Source organism: Schistocerca americana, chromosome 3 (genome assembly GCF_021461395.2).
Source record: "Schistocerca americana isolate TAMUIC-IGC-003095 chromosome 3, iqSchAmer2.1, whole genome shotgun sequence".
NCBI classification, from domain to species: domain Eukaryota; kingdom Metazoa; phylum Arthropoda; class Insecta; order Orthoptera; family Acrididae; genus Schistocerca; species Schistocerca americana.
In genome coordinates this window covers 224,321,922-224,345,647 of record NC_060121.1, presented here as the reverse complement: position 1 = coordinate 224,345,647, position 23,726 = coordinate 224,321,922, and the positions used below count along the sequence as shown (strand labels likewise).

General features: G+C 47.4%; 1 pseudogene; it reads left to right on the top strand.

The window, feature by feature from the left end:
- The first annotated feature begins 513 nt into the window (after positions 1-513).
- LOC124608070 lies at positions 514-631 on the top strand (annotated as a pseudogene).
- The last annotated feature ends 23,095 nt before the right edge of the window (positions 632-23,726 follow it).

The following is a 23,726-nucleotide window of genomic DNA, read 5'->3' as shown; positions in this document are numbered from 1 at the left end:
GACCACCTAACCGTACGTGAAAGTTTTGGAAGATGATTTCATCCCCAATATCCAAAGTGACCCTGATGTCGACAGGATGTGGTTCATGCAAGACGATGTTCGACCCCATCGAAGCAGGAATGGATTTCATGTAACGGATGAGCACCTTGGGGACCGCATTCTGGCTCTGGACTACCCAGAGCTGACTGGCATGGGCCTCAATTGGCCGTCATAGTCTCCGGATACGAACACTTGCGACTCCTCTTTGTGGAGCTATATTAAAGACAAGATGTACAGCAATAATCCGAAAACCACTGCTGAGCTGAATACAGCCATTCAGGAGGTCATCGACCGCATCGATGTTCCGAAACTTCAGCGGGTAATGCAGCATTTCGCTGTTCGTCTGCGTCACACCATCGCCAAATTATGGCAGGCATATCGAAGATGTCATAACCTAAATCCTAATGATTGTAGCGACGAATGAAGTGTGGGCACGCTGTAGTTTGTAATTAGGTTTCTTTCATATAGTTCAATGGCAACGGCCTTGCCGCAGCGGATACACCGGTTCCCGTGAGATCACCGAAATTAAGCGCTGTCGGGCGTGGTCGGCACTTGGATGGGTGACCGTCCAGGCCGCCATGCGCTGTTGCCATTCTTCGGGGTGCACTGAGCCTCATGATGCCATTGAGGAGCTACTCGACCAAATAGTAGCGGCTTCGGTCAAGAATACCAACACAACGACCGGGAGAGCGGTGTGCTGACCCCACGCCTCTCCTAACCGCATCCTCCTTGAGGATGACGCGGCGTTCGGATGGTCCCGATAGGCCACTTGTGGCCTGTAGACGGAGTGGTTTTATTTCTTCATATAGTTCAATAATTGTCACCGTATAAACACTATCGAAATTTATTGTAGGACACTTTTAGGTTGCTTTATTAAATCGTGAAGTTCACTGATTTAATTGAGAGGCTGTTGGTTCGTTTGTATCTGAAGTAAAGTATTGTTTTTAAATATTTGCTTCTGAAACTAATTGCTTTAATGTCGAAACTGTTACAGTAACTGTAGCCCAATCTGAAGAGAAATTTTTGTGCGGTCATCAGCGATCGAACTTTTATGCAATTTTGATCTTTAATAAATGCTTTAAAAACGCAAATCCAGATTCAATAAACCGCTCCACCCTTTCCAGGTGTGGGCCACGTACCAGTAACAAATCTCATGCGATTTATCGAGAGGTCTGTGCGTCGATATTTCCGGAAACATTGCCATCTCTGTGTCCTGTACTTGCCGGTGCCGGCAGCCAGCAGAGCTGCCCGCCGGGGTCCAGCAGCTGGCGCGGCGGCGCAGGTGCGTGCTCGCAGGGCGCATGCGCGGGCCCGCCGGCGCGGGCGCCTGTCACCGGAGCGGCCGCAACCCGTTGGGCACCGGCGGCGTCTGCGCGCGGCGCCGTGTTAATTGGGAGCCGCTCATTAGCGGCCGCCAATTGATTCGCCGGCCGGCTGCGCGCGCGCCCCACGTGCGTGGGCGGGGCCCCGCGGCGCACGCTCCGTCCTGCCGGCCTCCACACACACCCACACGTACACACTCACACACCGCACTGTCACAGCGGGGAAAACAAGTCGCCAGAAATTTCGGTGCACTACCTTATATTACATTAAATACTTTCACTTACAAGTGTCGATGATTTAGACACAATGCCGCAAACGTTTTACGGAATAGTTTCATGTTGAAGAATTCTTCTCTGGTTTTCATTCCCGTTACTGCGTTGAAATTACGCGATGTTTCCCTGATTGCCATGTTAGAGCTCATTTTAGTTTCGTCAGTATGGACTGTACTTCCTCGATTCACCGCCAGTTGGCCCAATTGAAGGAAGGTAATGTTAACTTCGGTGCTTGTGTAGACATGCGACTCATTGCTCTACAGTACTAGCACCAAGCACATCAGTACGTAGCATCAACAGGTTAGTGTTCATCACGAACGTGGTTTTCCAGTCAGTGCAATGTTTACAAATGCGGAGTTGGCAGAGGCCCATTTGATGTATGGATTAGCACGGGGCAATAGCCGTGGCGCGGTACGTTTGTATCGAGACAGATTTCCAGAACGAAGGTGTCCCGACAGGAAGACGTTCGAAGCAATTGATCGGCGTCTTAGGGAGCACGGAACATTCCAGCCTATGACTCGCGACTGGGGAAGACCTAGAACGACGAGGACACATGCGATGGACGAGGCAATTCTTCGTGCAGTTGACGATAACCCTAATGTCAGCGTCAGAAAAGTTGCTGCTGTACAAGGTAACGTTGACCACGGCACTGTATGGAGAGTGCTACGGGAGAACCGGTTGTTTCCATACCATCTACAGCGTGTACAGGCGCTATCAGCAGCTGATTGGCCTCCACGGGTACACTTCTGCGAATGGTTCATCCAACAATGTGTCAATCCTCATTTCAGTGCAAATGTTCTCTTTACGGATGAGGCTTCATTCCAACGTGGTCAAATTGTAAATTTTCACAAACAACATGTGTGGTCTGACGAGAATCCGCACGCAATTGTGCAATCACGTCATCAACACAGATTTTCTGTGAACGTTTGGGCAGGCATTGTTGGTGATGCCTTGATTGGGCCCCATGTTCTTCCACCTACGCTCAATGGAGCACGTTATCGTGATTTCATACGGGATACTCTACCTGTGCTGCTAGAACATGTGCCTTTACAAGTACGACACAACATCTGGTTCATGCACGATGGAGCTCCTGCACATTTCAGTCGAAGTCTTCGTACGCTTCTCAACAACAGATTCGGTGACCGATGGATTGGTAGAGGCGGACCAATTCCATGGCCTCCACGCTCTCCTGACCTACACCCTCTTGACTTTCATTTATGGGGGCATTTGAAAGCTCTTGTCTACGCAACCCCGGTACCAAATGTAGAGACTCTTCGTGCTCGTATTGTGGACGGCTGTGATACAATACGCCATTCTCCAGGGCTGCATCACCGCATCAGGGATTCCATGCGACGGAGGGTGGATGCATGTATCCTCGCTAACGGAGGACATTTTGAACATTTCCTGTAAGTGTTTGAAGTCACGCTGGTACGTTCTGTTGCTGCGTGTTTCCATTCCACGATTAATGTGATTTGAAGAGAAGTAATAAAATGAGCTCTAACATGGAAAGTAAGCGTTTCCGGACACGTGTCCACATAACATCTTTTCTTTCTTTGTGTGTGAGGAATGTTTCCTGAAAGTTTTGCCGTACCTTTTTGTAACACCCTATGTTCAGTCCAGCGTCCGGCCATCCTGATTTAGGCTTTCCGTGATTTCCCTAAATCGGTCCATGCAAATGCCGGGATGGTTCCTTTCAAAGGGCACGGCCGACTTCCTTTCCCGTCCTTCCCTAATCCGATGAGACCCATGGCCTCGCTGTCTGGTCTCCTTCCCCAAACAACCAAACCAACCAACCTATATACACTCCTGGAAATGGAAAAAAGAACACATTGACACCGGTGTGTCAGACCCACCATACTTGCTCCGGACACTGCGAGAGGGCTGTACAAGCAATGATCACACGCACGGCACAGCGGACACACCAGGAACCGCTGTGTTGGCCGTCGAATGGCTCTAGCTGCGCAGCATTTGTGCACCGCCGCCGTCAGTGTCAGCCAGTTTGCCGTGGCATACGGAGCTCCATCGCAGTCTTTAACACTGATAGCATGCCGCGACAGCGTGGACGTGAACCGTATGTGCAGTTGACGGACTTTGAGCGAGGGCGTATAGTGGGCATGCGGGAGGCCGGGTGGACGTACCGCCGAATTGCTCAACACGTGGGGCGTGAAGTCTCCACAGTACATCGATGTTGTCGCCAGTGGTCGGCGGAAGGTGCACGTGCCCGTCGACCTGGGACCGGACCGCAGCGACGCACGGATGCACGCCAAGACCGTAGGATCCTACGCAGTGCCGTAGGGGACCGCACCGCCACTTCCCAGCAAATTAGGGACACTGTTGCTCCTGGGGTATCGGCGAGGACCATTCGCAACCGTCTCCATGAAGCTGGGCTACGGTCGCGCACACCGTTAGGCCGTCTTCCGCTCACGCCCCAACATCGTGCAGCCCGCCTCCAGTGGTGTCGCGACAGGCGTGAATGGAGGGACGAATGGAGACGTGTCGTCTTCAGTGATGAGAGTCGCTTCTGCCTTGGTGCCAATGATGGTCGTATGCGTGTTTGGCGCCGTGCAGGTGAGCGCCACAATCAGGACTGCATACGACCGAGGCACACAGGGCCAACACCCGGCATCATGGTGTGGGGAGCGATCTCCTACACTGGCCGTACACCACTGGTGATAGTCGAGGGGACACTGAATAGTGCACGGTACATCCAAACCGTCATCGAACCCATCGTTCTACCATTCCTAGACCGGCAAGGGAACTTGCTGTTCCAACAGGACAATGCACGTCCGCATGTATCCCGTGCCACCCAACGTGCTCTAGAAGGTGTAAGGCAACTACCCTGGCCAGCAAGATCTCCGGATCTGTCCCCCATTGAGCATGTTTGGGACTGGATGAAGCGTCGTCTCACGCGGTCTGCACGTCCAACTGAGGCGCCAGGTGGAAATGGCATGGCAAGCCGTTCCACAGGACTACATCCAGCATCTCTACGATCGTCTCCATGGGAGAATAGCAGCCTGAATTGCTGCGAAAGGTGGATATACACTGTACTAGTGCCGACATTGTGCATGCTCTGTTGCCTGTGTCTATGTGCCTGTGGTTCTGTCAGTGTGATCATGTGATGTATCTGACCCCAGGAATGTGTCAATAAAGTTTCCCCTTCCTGGGACAATGAATTCACGGTGTTCTTATTTCAATTTCCAGGAGTGTATATATATATATCGGAAAGGCAGCTGTCTCTCCCCCAATCCATACCTCTCGCGCGGGGTTCGGCGACGTGTGATGTGGTCAACGGGCCGCAGTTCGACTGGCGGCGCATTCAGTCTTGCCCTCTTGCGAATCGTAAACTGCTGGCCGCGGTTTTGGCGTATAGCTGGTAGAGCAGCGTTCCACGCCGAACATACCTGATAGCTCGCGTCCCTGTTATCTAGCGTTCATGGTGTCTTGGCTCGACTGATTCTTTAATGATGCTCTCCCAGAAGCATTTTTGTTTTCTTTCGAAGATGACGTCCCTCGCGGAGGCTGTGTTGCCAGCCGTGGTGGCCGAGCAGTTCTAGGCGCTTCAGTCCGGAACCATGTGGCTGCTACGGTCGCAGGTTCGAATCCTCGCTCGGGCATGGATGTGTGTCATGTCCTTAGGTTAGTTAGGTTTAAGTAGCTCTAAGTTATAGGAGACTGATGACCTCAGATGTTAAGTCCCATACTGCTCAGAGCCATTTGAACGAAAAGTTTACATTTAGATCGTAAATGAAATATAGAATCAAATGCGTTGGTTTCTAGTTGCATAAACAGGCACAGCTGATACTTGTCGATTACAGCGCCATCTATTAGGAAAGGAAAACAATGGTCAGTGTAGGCCGAACGTACATTTTGGCGTAGAATCCGAGTATGCAATAAAAATATCGGGTTACCATTTGATTTTCAAATGTGTGTGAATTCCTAAGGGACCAAACTGCTGACGTCGTCTGTCCCTAGACTTAATGGTTCAAATGGCTCTGAGCACTATGGGACTTAACAGCTATGGTCATCAGTCCCCTAGAACTTAGAACTACTTAAACATAACTAACCTAAGGACAGCACACAACACCCAGCCATCACGAGGCAGAGAAAATCCCTGACCCCGCCGGGAATCGAACCCGGGAACCCGGGCGTGGGAAGCGAGAACGCTACCGCACGACCACGAGATGCGGGCGTCCCTAGACTTACACACTACTTAAACTAACCTATGCTAAGAACAACACACACACCCATGCCTGAGGGAGGATACGAACGTCCGGCGGGAGGAGCTGCGCAGTCCGTGACATGGCGCCCCAAACCGCTCGGCCACTCCGCGCAGCTTACCATTTGAAAATACAAAGTTCACGCATGACGAGTGGTTAAGACGAGGCCAGTTGTAGCAGAGACAGATGTTCGCCTTTGCTAATATTAACTTTTCGGCTAGAAATGTTTTTTCGTATGATGCATCGTTTCCGAGATAATTGGTTGTCTCAATTTAAGGCAAACACTCTTTGTGTATGGGATGCCAACGTAACCTCCACACTTTGCCAGAAGATTATGAGAGTGACACTCACTGAAACGTCGCGGAATTTTAACGCAGACATCGAGATGGAATCTCGAGAAGATTTTGTCAGCAGTATACGCCGGGAAAGCCTAAATTCGCATATAGTTTCACGCTTTTAAAGGCTGCTTATGTTATACAAAAGGAAAGACTCAGATCCTACACCCCCATAAACAAGGTACACATGCAGGGGAGGAAGGGGGGAGGGGTCATGAACAACTCCAAAAACCATTTTAGTAGAAGTTGCGAGATAATTTCTGTGCCGCTCATGTTTGCTCGTTTCGTTGGTTATGTGTATGCCAAGGAAAGAGGTTTCGTCCAGCCTGGAGGTAAATGGTGACCTCTTCCTAATCCCCCTAAACTGGTAAGGCAAACGAGTTCTCAAAGCCCTCGCAGGAGGAAGTACCTTACAAGAGTACTGTTAGCAGGTGCAGTAAATGTCCGATGGCGATAGGGACATACTGTTGCTGACTCTGATTGGCTGAAAGCTCTAAATGGTAAACGATTTCATGGAGTGGGTAGGAACTCGAGAAACAGATGAGTAGGCCGGCAGTCCTCGTGGTGTGGAGAAGTTGTGAGCCCTCTGGGGCAGCGGTGGTGCTTCACTGATGAGGCAAAACATTATTACCACCAGTTGTCGGCCCCGATAGCTGAGTGATGCCGGTACGGTAGCTCACCGTGTTCGGTCAGAGGGTTACCTGCCCTCTCTAGTAAAAAAAAACTGATTAATCGATCAACAACGAACTTAAACGGGTGTCTTACGACGCCCGCCCCGAGTAGATGCAACGAACGAAAGCGAACAAAATAGGATTTAAAAAAAGTAGTGGTCAGCGTGACGGATTGCCGTCCTACGGGCCCGGGTTCGATTTCCGGCTGGGTCGGGTATTTTCTCTGCTCAGGGACTGGGTGTTCTGTTGTATTTATCATGATTTCATCCCCATCCGGCCCGCTCGTCGCCCAATGTGTCGTCGAATGTAATAAGACCTTCACCAAGGCCGTCGGACATGACCCGCTAGGGGCTTCTCGGCCAATGACGCCAAACACTCATTTCCAATTTACCACCTGTTTAATAGCTTGTTTGTCCGTCTTTGAAACGAAATACGTAACTGATTGTGCGTATTAGGGCTCTGATAGTTTGTTGGTAGGTTTGTGGAGCTATGCGACATTATATGTCTACGTACAGGTTATGTAATTCGCGTAAATAACGGGCCGCTGATTTGCGTACGTGGTGATGCTGCCCGATAGCAATCCAGATGGGGTGCATAGGATTTATATCAGGCGAATTTGGTCGCCGAGACACCAGCGCGAGTTTACTATAATGTTCCTCAAACCACCGTAGCAAGGTTTTGGCTTCGAGACAGGGACTGTTATACTGCTGAAAGATGACATCGCAGTCGGGGAAGTCATCAAGCATGAAGGGACGCAGGTGGTTCGCAGCTGTCAGCGTGCATTCGGTTACTCCCACACGTCCCATGAAAGCGAAGGAGAATTTCTCCGTAGCATAATACTCCGTCCCTGGCGGGCTGCACGTTTCGAGCCAGCGTTCACGTCGACCTAGTGTAGCGAAACCGTGGTTCACCCGAAGAGCCGACACGTTTCCATTGATCGACGGTCGAATCCCGATGCTCCCGTGCCCACTGCAGTCGTAATTAATGATGTCGTTGGGTCTACATGTGAACACGTAGGGTAGGTATGCTGTAGAGCTCAATGTTCAGCAATCTACGGTGAACGGTGTGCTCCGAAACACTTGGGAGTGGACCGGCATTATCTTCTCTCTGCAGAGATACCACAGATGACCGTCTGCTCTACTTTACAGAGCACACAAGCCTCCGAACCCCACGCTCTGTTAGGAGTCGTTGACGTCAAACGATTTAGTGCTTAGTGGTAGTTTCACCGTCCTTCTATCCCTTACCGTAGATGCTCACGACAGTATCACGTGAACATTCGACCAGCTTCGCCGTTCTCGGGATATTCGTAATAATAATTTGCACTTTGTGTAAGTGGATTTCCCCATTTGTAGCGGATATCTTGGCTAAGGTGATGCCCCGTACGTGTCTGCTCCACTTACATACTTACCGCGTCGCCTGCTCGAAAAGCCACCAGGCAGCACCCATCGTACCGATGGGCAGTGGTCATAATGTCTTGACTTATCAGTGTACACTGTGTGTATTAATTTAATTGCTGCTATTTACAGATGATATGCCACTTAGTTACTAGCACAGTCGTGTAGCCTCCGCCCGATCCATTGCTACTCGCCATCTGTGGGGGAGGGCCTCAGCAACGGTGTGAGCCTATCGCCCTCAGATGGCGTGATTCTATATTTAGGTTACGTCACATTACAGGGGAACGTCCGCTGTCCGCTCTTTCTACATTTCTCTTATAATCTAACTGTCTAACGAACACTTGTTTTCGTGCCGCCCTGGTGCCTATACATTTGATCCAAATCCTATGTTTGTCTGTCGGCGCGACGCCACGGAAGCTTGGAGGACCAACAAAAGAAACTTTTGAGTGTGTTTACATTTTTACATACATCAATTTCCTAATTTTTCACTTCACTTTCGTAGAATAACGTAGCGTCAAAAATAAGAATCTCGGAAATGGCAAGGAATTCTAGAAGATATCGAACTCTGTGAGAAATGACACTTGTCAGCGCCTAGCCCACGTGGGTGGGCTTGGGTCCTGACCGCCTGCGGTCGTCACTCCAGCCGCGCAAAGGCGGGCATCCGCAAGCTGATTGTACCTACCGCCGACAACAAATCCGACACGGTTCGCGATTTCACAGGTAGGACCGCTAAACCACATGAAGCTGAATAAGAGGAGACAGAAACGGAAATACCGCCACTAAGAAAAAACTAACAGCATGACTCACTTCGCGATCGTAGGCACAAACCACTGAAAGAAACAGCGTTACACTCACAAGTTCGCATAGCAATCATCATCATCACCATCATCATCTTCATAGCGACCCGTCGGGAACTTTTGTGAACGATATGCTTCCATCGATTTCTGTCCCGAAATAGCGTTTCTCTCTGCACTGCATCCCACGCTACTTCTCTCCTCTTCAAATCTGCATTAACCTGGTCTGCCCATATTTTTCTACGCCTCCCAATCGGTCTTTTTCCTGGTATCTCCATCGCGATGGAAATGTCAATCATCTACACTATCTTTTCTCCATAGTTGTGCGTCTGTTGTACTGTGTCCCAGCATTCGATCTGTCTAAAGTCGGAGGTGCCACAGTAATATGGCATCTTCGCTTTCGGTAACTTTTTATGGCTTGTGGTCCCTCAGTTCCTTACCACTGGCAGATAGTAATTTTAGTATAAGTTTCAATAGATCATTCGAGACACATCCTTGAGCCTGTAATCCTGATCAGTCTGAGCGATCTTTTTTCAGCAGTTCAGGAGAGGGTTAACTGTTTTGTCAAATTCTCTGCAGAGTCTGCACTTTGGGTCTTTCGATGAATAGTTCTGATACCTTGTGTCCGTTTAGAAATTCTCCAGTTTCATCGTTAGAGTTTCGTTGGTCAGCCAAAAACAGGTATTTTCGGTATCTGCTTTGCCTTCCATATCCTTCTCGACGTAAGTTGCAATTACGGAAAAGTCTAGATCGGACAATTCTTTATTAAATATTACGCGTTTCGAAAAATCATCGTCAGACATAAGTTGTGAGACAATGTACAGAAATTATTAAAAGCAAGTGTAGTGCAGAATATTGCATGATCACGACATGCACTGTGTGCACAATTATTTCATTACTTACATGTAGTCCTAACTTAGGCTCAAAAGGCAGCGAGTGTGGACTATATATGGAAATACAACTCTCATGTCATAAAGACTACCTATGGTAGCAGAGTTGTCACTTCAATGAATGCAAGTGTCAAACTGGTTGTAGTGTATAAAACTGTCAAAGAAGTAAACTACACGACAGATGGCGGAAGCATTAGCCAAAGACAATTCACATCGACGAGTAAACGCACTAACATGCTTTTTCTGTACATGACATAAGTGCTTTTAAGAAAGAAGATGTTTATGTTGCCTTTAGATTAAACTTAAACGACAGTAAAAATGTGCACCAGATATTACAATGACAAGTAAAGGAGTAAAAAGACAATAACATGCAAGCTGCATCAAAATTTGATAGCAACACAATAGACGAAACTATTTATCTGCACGACATTCATATACATAGGATATTAGAGCCTTTGTTTTTTGCATCTGTAAGTAAAATATTACATGAAGTAAAGTAGTACAGTATTAGTAAAAAATTTCTATGTTTGTTATTTAACCTTTGTCAGAAAGGGGAAATACGAAGTTACCTTTATCTGATTTCGTAGCAATCACACGTTCATCACGAAGTTTAGTGTAAAGCTGTTTTAGCACACGTTTACTATGTACAATATTCTTAGGTAAAACATTAATGCCTCTGAATGCCATATTTGTGATTCCTAATAAAGAATTGCACGATAAAGACTTTTCCGTAATCGCAGTTTGTGCCAAATCTGAATGGTCGCCGCCTCTACTAAGGAAGAATTTCTGGTTCAAATAATACATATTTTCTTTACCTATTGTGCCTTCAATCCTCTCCAAAAACAGCGCATGCAATGCTTTATTGCAAAGACTGTCAGTCCGGCATTGGAACAAAGCTTTCCGGTACTGATTCTTGGTTTGCTGTACCATCCGAACCTTTCAGTCGTTAAGTGCAATCAGACATGATTCTTTGTTATCTTTCAGCTAATCTAACAAGGCATAATTCTCTTCGTCTACTTTCTACCTCACCTGCATGTCCCCTACTGCCTTCTTTTCTGGGCAAGGGCAATATTTGTGCTACATTAAAAGTGGAGGTGACGACAATGTAGGGAAGGAATAGGCGAGAGATTACAACTGATTGTGACTTCTCCTAGAACCGAACCGTAGATACGCCCCTGCTATTGATGCATAAAAAGTGTGCCACACTGTACCGCACCCATGATACTTAACAAAAACAGGTTCTGAAATATGAGAATGACTCAAAGACTTTTCGTGTGAAAGAAAGCAGTACCTCATCCTGGAGAGCGAGAGACAAAAAGGTAATCTCAACCCGTTCTCCACGTGCATTAACACTCTGCTGCATGACCCCAAGTGTGACGCTGGTCCCCGTTGAGTAACAGGCAACGCGTTCTGAGAATGCGTGCCGCGATTGTATCCGACGAAAGAGGAAGAAGTGACTGGACGCTACGTAAGGAGAACACGCAATGTCAGGCAAAATTTTCCTGACACTGCGTGTTCTCCTTGCGTAGCGTCCAGTCACTTCTTCCTCTTTCGTCGGATACAATCGCGGCATTCATATATACAGGGTGGTCCATTGATAGTGACCGGGCCAAATATCTCAGGAAATAAGCATCAAACGAAAAAACTAAAAATAACGAAACACGTCTAGCTTGAAGGGGGAAACAGATGGCGCTATGGTTGGCCCGCTAGATGACGCTGCCATAGGTCAAACGGGTATCAACTGCGTTTTTATAAATAGGAACCCCCATTTTTTATTACATATTCGTTTTAGTTGGACCACTTTTTTCGCTTTGTGATAGATGGCGCTGCAATAGTCACAAACACATGGCTCACAATTTTATACGAACAGTTGGTAACAGGTAGGTTTTTAAAATTAAAATACAGAACGTACGTACGTTTGAACATTTTATTCGGTTGTTCCAATGTGATACATATACCTTTGTGAACTTATCCTTTCTGAGAACGCATGCTGTTACAGCGCGATTACCTGTAAATACCACATTAATGCAAGAAATGCTCAAAATTATGTCCGTCAACCTCAGTGCATTTGGCAATACGTGTAACGACATTCCTCTCATCAGCGAGTAGTTCGCCTTCCGCAACGTTCGCACATGCATTGACAATGCGCTGACGCAGAATTGTAGGTGCAATAGCCTCCATCACAGACAGGCCTGCATGCACATGAGTTGAAGTAAAGTATCATCTAGACGGATTACCAAACGCGCCCAAGAGCCAAAGAAACTGGTACACCTGCCTAACATCGCGTAGGGCCCCCGAGAGCACGCGGAAGTGCCGCAACACGACGTGAAATGGACTCGACGAATGTCTGAAGTACTCCTAGAGGGAACTGACATCATGAATCGTGCAGGGCTGTCCATATATCCGTACGGATACGAGTGAGTGGAGATCTCTTCTGAACAGCAAGTTGCAAGACATCCCAGATATGCTCAATAATATTCATGTCTGGGGAGTTTGGTGGCCAGCGGAAATGTTTAAACTCAGAAAAGTCTTCCTGGAGCCACTCTGTAGCAATTCTGCACGTGTGGTGTGTTGCTTTGTCCTGCTGGAATTGCCCAAGTCCGTCGGAATGTACAATGCACATGAACAAATGCAGGTTATCAGACCGGATGCTTACGTACGCCGGCCAGTGTGGCCGTGCGGTTCTAGGCGCTTCAGTCTGGAACCGCGTGACCGCTACGGTGGCAGGTTCGAATCCTGCCTCGGGCATGGATGTGTGTGATGTCTTTACGTTAGTTAGGTTTAAGTAGTTCTAAGTTCTAGGCGACTGATGACCTCAGATGTTAAGTCGCATAGTGCTCAGAGCCATTTGAACCATTTTTTTGCTTACGTACGTGCCACCTGTCGAAGTCGTATCTAGACGTAACAGAGGTCCCACATCACTCCAACTGCATGGATTCAGGAGGTTGTCTCCATACCCGTACACGTCCATCCACTCGATACAATTTGAAACCAGAGTCGTCTAGCCAGGCAACATGTTTCCAGTCATCAACAGTCCATGTCGGTTATAATTAATAATAATAATAAATTAATTATAATACTTAATGTAACAGTATTCACTCTAAAACTCACCAAATCAATGTCTCTCTGTACTAGTGTAAAATGTGACATTGTTTGATGAACAAATAAACATATCTTCAAATGTCGATAGAGGACCGAGGAAATCATCACGTATGATGTCAGTAAACACAGACTTTGCTCTTGGATCAAACAGTACCGAAAATACCATTTCATCAGCAATTCAGGGCACTCTGCCACTTCAGAAAGCCGATGTCAACATTGGAAATAACAGAGACAAAGTGCACAATGCTACAAGAAATGGCAAATACACTCCTGGAAATTGAAATAAGAACACCGTGAATTCATTGTCCCAGGAAGGGGAAACTTTATTGACACATTCCTGGGGTCAGATACATCACATGATCACACTGACAGAACCACAGGCACATAGACACAGGCAACAGAGCATGCACAATGTCGGCACTAGTACAGTGTATATCCACCTTTCGCAGCAATGCAGGCTGCTATTCTCCCATGGAGACGATCGTAGAGATGCTGGATGTAGTCCTGTGGAACGGCTTGCCATGCCATTTCCACCTGGCGCCTCAGTTGGACCAGCGTTCGTGCTGGACGTGCAGACCGCGTGAGACGACGCTTCATCCAGTCCCAAACATGCTCAATGGGGGACAGATCCGGAGACCTTGCTGGCCAGGGTAGTTGACTTACACCTTCTAGAGCACGTTGGGTGGCACGGGATACATGCGGACGTGCATTGTCCTGTTGGAACAGCAAGTTCCCTTGCCGGTCTAGGAATGGTAGAACGATGGGTTCGATGACGGTTTGGATGTACCGTGCACTATTCAGTGTCCCCTCGACGATCACCAGTGGTGTACGGCCAGTGTAGGAGATCGCTCCCCACACCATGATGCCGGGTGTTGGCCCCGTGTGCCTCGGTCGTATGCAGTCCTGATTGTGGCGCTCACCTTCCGCCGACCACTGGCGACAACATCGATGTACTGTGGAGACTTCACGCCCCACGTGTTGAGCAATTCGGCGGTACGTCCACCCGGCCTCCCGCATGCCCACTATACGCCCTCGCTCAAAGTCCGTCAACTGCACATACGGTTCACGTCCACGCTGTCGCGGCATGCTATCAGTGTTAAAGACTGCGATGGAGCTCCGTATGCCACGGCAAACTGGCTGACACTGACGGCGGCGGTGCACAAATGCTGCGCAGCTAGCGCCATTCGACGGCCAACACCGCGGTTCCTGGTGTGTCCGCTGTGCCGTGCGTGTGATCATTGCTTGTATAGCCCTCTCGCAGTGTCCGGAGCAAGTATGGTGGGTCTGACACACCAGTGTCAATGTGTTCTTTTTTCCATTTCCAGGAGTGTATAATAAAACCCATAGTAGTGAGACGTTTCGGCTCATGCGGCGCGTACACACACACACACACACACACACACACACACACACACACACACACTTATTAAATATTGGGGTGGCCTGGATAATCCAACACAGTCAGGGAATTTAGACACCCCTACGAAGCTTCTCTTGCCTGCCGGCTTCACAGTATTTCATTCGGACGTTAATGCACACCGCTCCACACTTTCTAACTTAACGTCCACCCAATGACAAGACGAAAATGTGCATTTAACTGAGGAAGTACTCAAGCTTCCATTACACGTAAGGCGAGATACGCTGCAAAGATGTTCAGTGAAATGAGGGAGGCTGGCTGCGGTTTTCTGTCCTGTAATAAAAGTCCGGTGTTCACTACTACCGGCCGCTACCTATCACATAAGTAGTTTAAGTTATTGCTTTTACTGGGAACAGGTATCGGATTACGGAGGCTCATGATTATGTGACACGCTTTCTCCTGATTTGGTTTTATTGATTAAAGCTCATCCACTCCAGCGAGGACGCAATTACATTATGTCGCGGGCCTGGGGAACGTAATGCCACATCCTCATTTTAGATAATATGCCAGCGTTCACCCGGGAAATTATACTGAGTCACGAATAATACGCCACGAGATTGAAGACGCTACCTTTGCCGATATACCGAATAAATTTAACTGAACACAACACTGTATGGGCTAGTGTCACTTCAAGGCAAAGCGTCTATCCACTGTAGCAGTGAAAATATCCTGTGTGACGCGGAGAAACTAATATACACCTCTCTGACTCAGAGATGACATTACGGTTGAGCGATAAATCTTTTATTAAGTTGGAATAGACGCCCGGAAAAGCAAAGAACTATTAATTTCGATTTTGGAGCAACACTTTTTTCATTGGTTTTCATTTATTATTTATTGCTGCAGCTGGACGTACTATTGACATAGCGGCCATTAGAGAAATATTAGCAGTTCTGCGGCGATTGTACATCGTTCGTTGCCATTTCGATGAAGTGCTTTAGACAGACTTGAATCAGGTAGGACAAATGACTCTGAGCACTATGGGACTTAACATCTGAGATTAACAAACCCCTAGAACTTAGAACTGCTTAAATCTAACTAACTTAAGGACATCACACACATCCATGCCCGAGGCAGGATTCGAACTTGCGACCGTAGCGATCGCGTGGTTCCGGACTGAAGCGCCTAGAACCGCTCGGCCACGCCGGCCAGCTCAGGTAGGGCACTACGATCGCATTCTGTTCATAGCGAACAGCGCATGCCCGAGAACCTTTTCGCCTGAAAAGCCTGCGAACACACAATATTTTGCATACTTGGGTCCAGAGCCGAAATTGAGAAAAAATTCGCTTAATGAATGGAAGTAATAGGGATGATATCGACGAAGACACAATAACATGTAATCATTTAAGTGTAGAGAGGTCCAGAAATGACGAGTTCTAATCTAACGAATACGTCGTGAGCAATGAAAATTCGTGCCAGATCGAGATTTGGATGCGGATTCTCACTTTACGCGAGAAGTCCTCTTAATTTTTAGGCTACATCAGCAACTGCTTACGAGAAGCAGAATATCCTGTTCTCAGTCTTGGTTTGGAGTATATTTTCATTACTCACGACACATCTATTAGATTGGAGTCTAGCATTTCTAGATATCACTACACTGGTTTGAACTCATTTTAATGCGTCTTCGTCGATTTCATCCATATTACCTACTCTCAATTGAGCTCACTTACGTGTTCATTTGTGTGGACGTATGTGTATTGAACCGGGGACCTAGAAACGACGGAGAGGCTTCGCCCAGCCGTAGCCCTCAGTGGTTCACAACCCCGCAACAGGCCACGGCAGTCCACCCACCTCACCGCCGCCCCACACCGAAATCAGGGTTATTGTGCGGTTCGTCCCCCAGTGGACCCTCCTGGGAACGTCTCATACCAGACGAGTGTAACCCTAAATGTTTGAGTCGTAGAGTAATCATAGTGTACGCGTACGTGGAGACAGTGTTTGCGCAGCCGACATAGTGTAACTGAGGCGGAATAAGGGGAACCAGCTCGCATTCGCCGAGGCAGGTGGAAAACCGCCTTAAAAACCATCGACAGGCTGACCGGCACACCGGACCTCAACACTAATCCGCCGGGCGGATTCACACCGGGGACCGGCAAGCCTTCCCGCTCGGGAAGCAGCGCGTTAGACTGCGCGGCTAGCCGGGCGACCTACGTGTTCATTTAGTCTAATGGATAAGACGACTGGTCGCGAAAAGCAGAGAATTCGAGTCTCAGTCTGGAACCAACTGCCATTAGTCAAGACATATACATTACCAGACACTTTTCCTCCACAGGCTATATTAATTAATAATGACCCTAGCCACTGGGGAACAAAAAGAGCATATGGGGTCTTGATTAATGACAACAGAACCACTCCCTAATAGCAAGGAAGCATAATTTATCATATCGCCTATCACACCTCATAAAATGCTAACATACATTATCTGATCAAAAGTTTTCCAACATCTATTAGTGTACATCAGTATGGAGTGAGTCCACCCGTCACCTTTATGACGGCTTGAAACCTACTAGGCACTCTGTTAACAGAGTGTCTGAATGTCTGTGGACGATTCGCACACCACTCTCCCTCGATAGCCGAAACTATAGACGATAGCGATGTTGGACTGTGGGTTCCGAAGTTGTAGGTCACTGCAAAAGTGTTCCATCGGGTTCAACTCCTCCTCACTTCATCGTTGGTACTACACATGATGTGGTAACGCTGTCCAGGCATTCGCCAACCCCATACCCTTCCATCGGACTGCCATAGGGTATAGCGTCATGCTTAACTCCAGATCACTCAATCGCATTCATCCACTGCCCTGTGGCGTCGTGTTTTACACCAACTCAAGCATCGCTTAGCATTTACTTGAGAAACGTGTGACTTATGAGAAGCTCCTCGACCGCTGTATCCCATTATTTTTGACTCCCTATGCACACTCACTGTACCGCCCGGCGTGTTGGTAGCATTTTGAAACTCACGAGTGATTTCTTCCGCTGATTTTATGTGATTTTATACAACCACCACCTGCAGCGCTCGACGGTCCTTGTCGGTCAGTGGCCTACGTGACGTCTACCTGGTCTCGGTTCAGCTGTGGCTGTCCCTTCGCGCTTCTACTTCACCACATCACCAACAGTCGACTTGGGCTGCTTTAGAAGGGCCGAAATGTCGCTGATGGATATGTTACTCGGGTGACATCCAACGACTAGTCCACGTCCGACGTCACGGCGTTCTGCTGACTGACCCATTCTGTTGTTAGTGTTCGTCTACTGCCAACATAATACCCGTTTCCTTCTACAGCGGCGGGTCCGCCACTCAGGACATTAGTGGTCAATTCCCTATTACACAGTGTTTTCCCGACACTTCTGATCAGACAGAGTATTGGCACCAGTGCAAGGGGTGTGAAATTAAAACACCACAGAAAGCTATATATCGAATCTAGGCAATGAAAACTTCATAACTCCATTTGTTAAGTTTTACAGGGGAAGCAAAAATGGTATCTTAAAAAATAATAAGAGCGCTATACGGAAATTACGGTCTGAGGAGTGCAAAATGGAAACCACAGTGAAAATCCAATGCAGTTTTGCACAGATGCGTTGGGCGGTGCCTCTAGTATGCCCACCGATCGCGTCACGTCGCTCTTTTTAGTTCTGAGCACACAGTGAGCATGTAAAGCTGCTTAGAACAATAGTGTCTCCCGCCAAGTATGACGGCCTGGTGTGAGATTTCGCCTGATGCCACGCAGCCCACATGGCATAGCTGTCATGCATTCCCTTCTGCATTACAATTCTCGGCCGTACTGTGCAGGGGCAATGAAGATGCTCCTGCAGCGTTTTCCATGGGAAGTGTTTGATCATCCACAATAGAACCCGTAACTGGCTCTCCCTGAGTTTCATCTCTGCTCACAACAACTGCTGGGTATGAAGACGATGTTCTGGCACATACAACGAGCTGTAGATCAGCGCAGAGAATTTGCAGGAAGCACAGGCGGCTGCCTTCGATGACGAGGGCTTCGACAAATCTCTAAATTGGTGCAGTGACAATGTAGAGAAGTAGCTGGAAGGTGTAACTAACCGTTGCAAATAAAACATTTTTTTTATTTTCACAGTGATTTCGATTTTGCGACTGATCGTAACTTACTTTCTGAATAGGCCTCATATAAAGTGATACAAATTAGGTTCTTCATGTGTAACTATATAGTAGAAGCCTAGTTACTGACAGATTGTAGAAATCTTGCGCTTTCAAATTTCTGTTTGATCATGCAGTTACTGATTACTGGAATTATGAAGTTGTAACAGACAGGTGGAGTTACGACGTTTTCATTGCCTACCATCGACGTGCAGTAATTAACATGCGTTGTCAACAAGGAAATATCATCAAAATGTTGTGGCAGTCTTACCGTGGAGGATTTCTAAGGACGTTACTATAATTCACCGCCGAAGACGTCTCTTGAATGTGTGATTTGTGTATCAGAATAACAGCCAGCTTGTTTGTACTGCATGATCAGCTGAGCAGTTCCTTTACAACAACAGAACACCAATAGAAGGCTGCTCCGTTTAGAGCGTTGAGCTTGAACAAACTGAACGAATATGTTTAGACAACGATATCGCGGTGTGGCACAAATACCGATATTGGCACCTGCCAGTATAATAACTTTGCGATAGGAAAAAACCTTTCATTCTCTTCTTGCAAATTTGTGTATGGATGTTGTAAGAGATCAAAGCGAGGTCAGACGCCACTGCGTAATATGGAAGAATTCAGTTAAACCTCCTTCTGCATGGAGGCTACGAAGGGGGAAGAAGAGGACAGGAAAAGATCGTCACACTATTGAAGAAAATAACCCAACGTTCACATTAACTGATTCGGTACGTACGTTTACTACAAATCAGTGTAATGTGTGAGGAAGGTACTTATTATTTCACCACGTATTAATGTTTCCCAATGTTTCATTAACGAATGGAGCTTGGAAAAAGTATCTTTTATGTTTACATGCGAGATATTAGTGGTCTCTTTATCTCTATGGTCTCTATGGGAACGGCGCCTAGTGGACTGAAGAAATCCGTGCATTCCGCTTTGAAAACCGATCTTTGGGATTTTCGTGAGATAAAAGACGACTTTCTTAAAGGATTGGATTGGATTGGATTGTTTGGGGGAAGAGACGAAACAGCGAGGTCATCGGTCTCATCGGACTAGGAAACGACGGGGAAGGAAGTCGGCCGTGCCCTTTCAAAGGAACCATCCCGGCATTTTCCTGGAGTGATTTAGGGAAATCACGGAAAACCTAAATCAGGATGGCCGGACGCGGGATTGAACCGTCGTCCTTCCGAATGCGAGTCCAGTGTGCTAATCTTAAAGACTTGGTAACTAATAAAGTTATGATCAGTCTCGCTACCCTTCTTTGTACATGTATGAAGCCCAGTATTAGCACTACCTCTTTGGGATGGAATTAGGGAAATTAGGAAAAATTACGTCATTCTATTTGAAACAGAATTTCAAGACCGTTCTTTACACAAACAGTTATAGTATCTCCACCAGTGTGTAGATTAATTATGTGGACACAATAGTTGGATTTACGGCTACAGTTCGCTGCCGCTTTTCCATGGGTCTATAGATTCTTTGGTTATCTATAAAATGAATCTTCCAGTATGCAGTAGGTAATGCGATATTATGAAACTCACTGACACATTAAAACTATGCAGAAGTAAGGTACCAGGAGATGTAAAGCCGTGAGTGTATTCTGCCAGAATAGCTCCAAGAGAAAAAGCCTCGAAGTGCGAGGACCTTGGTTCGAGCCCTGGCAGATAACATCCGTGGAAGAAGCAACACTAGTCGTGGGTAACCTATTTCTCTTCAATGTCCTTTTTCCAAGGAGTGCTAGTCCAGAAAGGTGTGCGGCTCAAAGCTTTAGTCTGTCAGGAGGGTACATTGGTATGTTTGTGGTCTGGTAAGAGTTTCCCAGCGCTCAGTTTTAAAGCTGCTGCACAGAACCACGCATCCGTAACTTTTTGAAATGCAGCACTGATTTTTCCCTCTACGTTTCAACAATTCGTCTCGCACATGTGCTGACCCTACGACTTATCTTAGAGCCCGCATCTCGTGGTCGTGCGGTAGCGTTCTCGCTTCCCACGCCCGGGTTCCCGGGTTCGATTCCCGGCGGGGTCAGGGATTTTCTCTGCCTCGTGATGGCTGGGTGTTGTGTGCTGTCCTTAGGTTAGTTAGGTTTAAGTAGTTCTAAGTTCTAGGGGACTTATGACCACAGCAGTTGAGTCCCATAGTGCTCAGAGCCATTTGAACCATTTGAACTTATCTTAGAAGATAGATTAAGGAAAGGCAAACCTATGTTTCTAGCATTTGTAGACTTAGACAAAGCTTTTGACAATATTGACCGGAATACTCCCTTTCAAATTCTGAAGGTGGCAGGGGTAAAATACAGGGAGCGAAAGGCTATTTACAATTTGTACAGAAACCAAATGGCAGTTATAAGAGTCGAGGGGCATGAGAGGGAAGCAGTGGTTGAGAAGCGAGTGAGACAGGGTTGTAGCCTACTCCCGATGTTATTCAATCTGTATATTGAGCAAGCAGTGAAGGAAAAAAAAATTTGAAGTAGGAATTAAAATCCATGGGAAGAAACAAAAATTTTGAGGTTCGCCGATGACACTGTAATTTTGTCAGACACAGCAAATGACCTGGAAGACCAGCTGAACGGAATGGACGGTCTTGAAAGGAGGATATAAGATGAGCATCAACAAAAGCAAAACGATGATAATGGTTCAAATGGCTCTGAGCGCTATGGGACTTAACTTCTGAGGTCATCAGTCCCCTAGAACTTAGAATAACTTAAACTTAACCAACCTAAGCACATCACACACATCCAGCCGAGGCAGGATTCGAACCTGCGACCGTAGCGGTTGCGCGGTTCCAGACTGTAGGGCCTAGAACCGCTCCGCCACTCCGGCCGGCTGTAAGGAGTGTTGCCAGGTATGGAAGTGAAACATGGGCAAGAAGAGAATAGAAGCTTTCGAAATAGGTGCTACAGGTGAGGAGGTATTGAATACAAATGGGGGGAAGAGAAATTTGTGGCACAAATTGACTAGAAGAAGGGATCGCTTGGTAGCACAGGTTCTGAGGCATCAGGGATCACCAATTTAGACTTGGAGCTTGGAGGGCAGCGTGGAGGGTATAAATCGTGGAGGGAGACCAAGGGATGAATACACTAAGGAGATTCAGAAGGATGTGGGTTGCAGTGGGTACTGGGAGATGGGGAGGCTTGCACAGGGTGGGATAGGATGGGGGACTGCATCAAGCCGGTTCAAATGGCTCTGAGCACTATGGGACTCAACTGCTGAGGTCATTAGTCCCCTAGAACTTAGAACTAGTTAAACCTAACTAACCTAAGGACATCACACACATCCATGCCCGAGGCAGGATTCGAACCTGCGACCGTAACGGTCTTGCGGTTCCAGACTGCAGCGCCTTTAACCGCACGGCCACTTCGGCCGGCAAGCCAGTCTCTGGACTGAAGACCACAACAACAACATCAACAACAAGTGAATTCCAAGGTAATTTATAGATGTTTGTGGGATTCTCTTGCTCGCAGAACCGAATTCTTAGTTTTTGTGGCTTCCTTGCTTCCAAATTGGTCGGTGTCCTACGGGATTGGCTGCCTTTTTGTGATGTTTGATACTGTTCCTGTTCTCCGCTTCCGCACTGGGCACTGTTTATCTGTTACAGTTGTGCAACTGCGTTACATTTTTCCACAGTCAGTTGTTTCCCTGACGAAGGCAATATTATTGTTGAAAGTTCGAATTTTCATGAGGAATTAAAGCGGCAAGTTCACATTTAATACAAGTAATATCATTCTTCGTCTATTTTTATTTATTTTCGCCAGTGCGTGGTACGACAAGAAGATTAAGCTAACAGCGGCGGCGACCGGCAACAGAGGTAATATTGAATCTCTTGCAGGTTTTCAGCAACGTAGCTTCAGATACCCGAGGCTCACCATAGAATCGTAAGCAGAAGAGAACATCGCACTTACAGGTATGCTTTGCACATATCCCGGCGTGCCCTGTGCCTGTTCACACTTCATCACGCAAGCAAGTGCATCATCAAGAAAACGAATGGGCAATTCTTTCACGCGCAAGGCCCGGCGCTGAGTGCTGGCAACGGGGGCAGACAGAGAGAGAGAGAGAGAGAGAGAGAGAGAGAGCGACTGGCCTGTTATTGGCGGCACTTGTTGCAGCTGCGAGGCCGGCAATTAGAAATGGCGCGGCTTCTGCGTCTGCTCGCAACAAGGCGGCACGCTAATTAAGAAGCTTATCCCGGCTGCCTGCGTGCCTTTAATCTCGCCAGGATTAATACTCCGGCCGGCGGGAGGGAGGGCGAGAAAAACCAACGGAAATAACACGGGCGCAGCATCCGCCGCTCTCTCGTGGCGCTCCTTCCCTTAGTTTCCACTTTTTTTTCCTTTTTTTCTTTTTCTAAATTCTAGCTCACTTGTGAAGGTGGTCGCGGCTGGCTCGGGGGGCGCAGGAAAAAAAGTTAATTTTCTCGCAGCCGGAGAGAAGTCGAGATTGAGTTAATTATTTCACAGCAATGCGAGCACTCGGCGCCGGCGAGTTTTGTTCCTGCTGCGGGCACTCAGCGGAGGCAGCCGTCTCCAGCAGTCCTGGAACTAGCAGCTACTGCAGTGGCAGCTTCCAGCAGCTGTCCCCGCTGAGGAGGCATCAGTGGTTAATTGACTGGATACAAGGTCACGCCGAAAATCCAGTGTTTGGAACACGCCAATACTTGGAGCAGCATCTCGTCTAAGTTAAAACTGATGGATAGGCGTGCAAATTGCTCCTTCCTCAACTGCATGGTCTGCGCTTTTTTTTATCGAAATAATTTTTCGTTTTCAATACATCGTTTGGCTTAACCAGGCTGTATACGTTGACAAGGAAAAAAATTCCCGGATTTCCTGGTTACAAATACACTTTCTCCCGGGTGAAAATACATTTCTTCCGTGTTAAATGACAGTATACCCTTCCTCGGCATTGTAAAATTCATTAATTCTTTGAATGTTTATGGTTTTATATACCGACGTAGAATTTCCCGACACTTTAGAAAACGAAATTCAGGGAGGGGGGAACACGTTTTGAAATACTTTTGATGTGCAGTAACACGTACGCTGCATATTTTCGTATTACGGAGGTATAAATTTCAATTCCACCAAACACCACATGTCACTTTCCAAAGCATTGAAGTCGAGATTGCGATGCACTTTGTAAGCCAGTCATAGCTCATGTCACGTGATCTCGCCA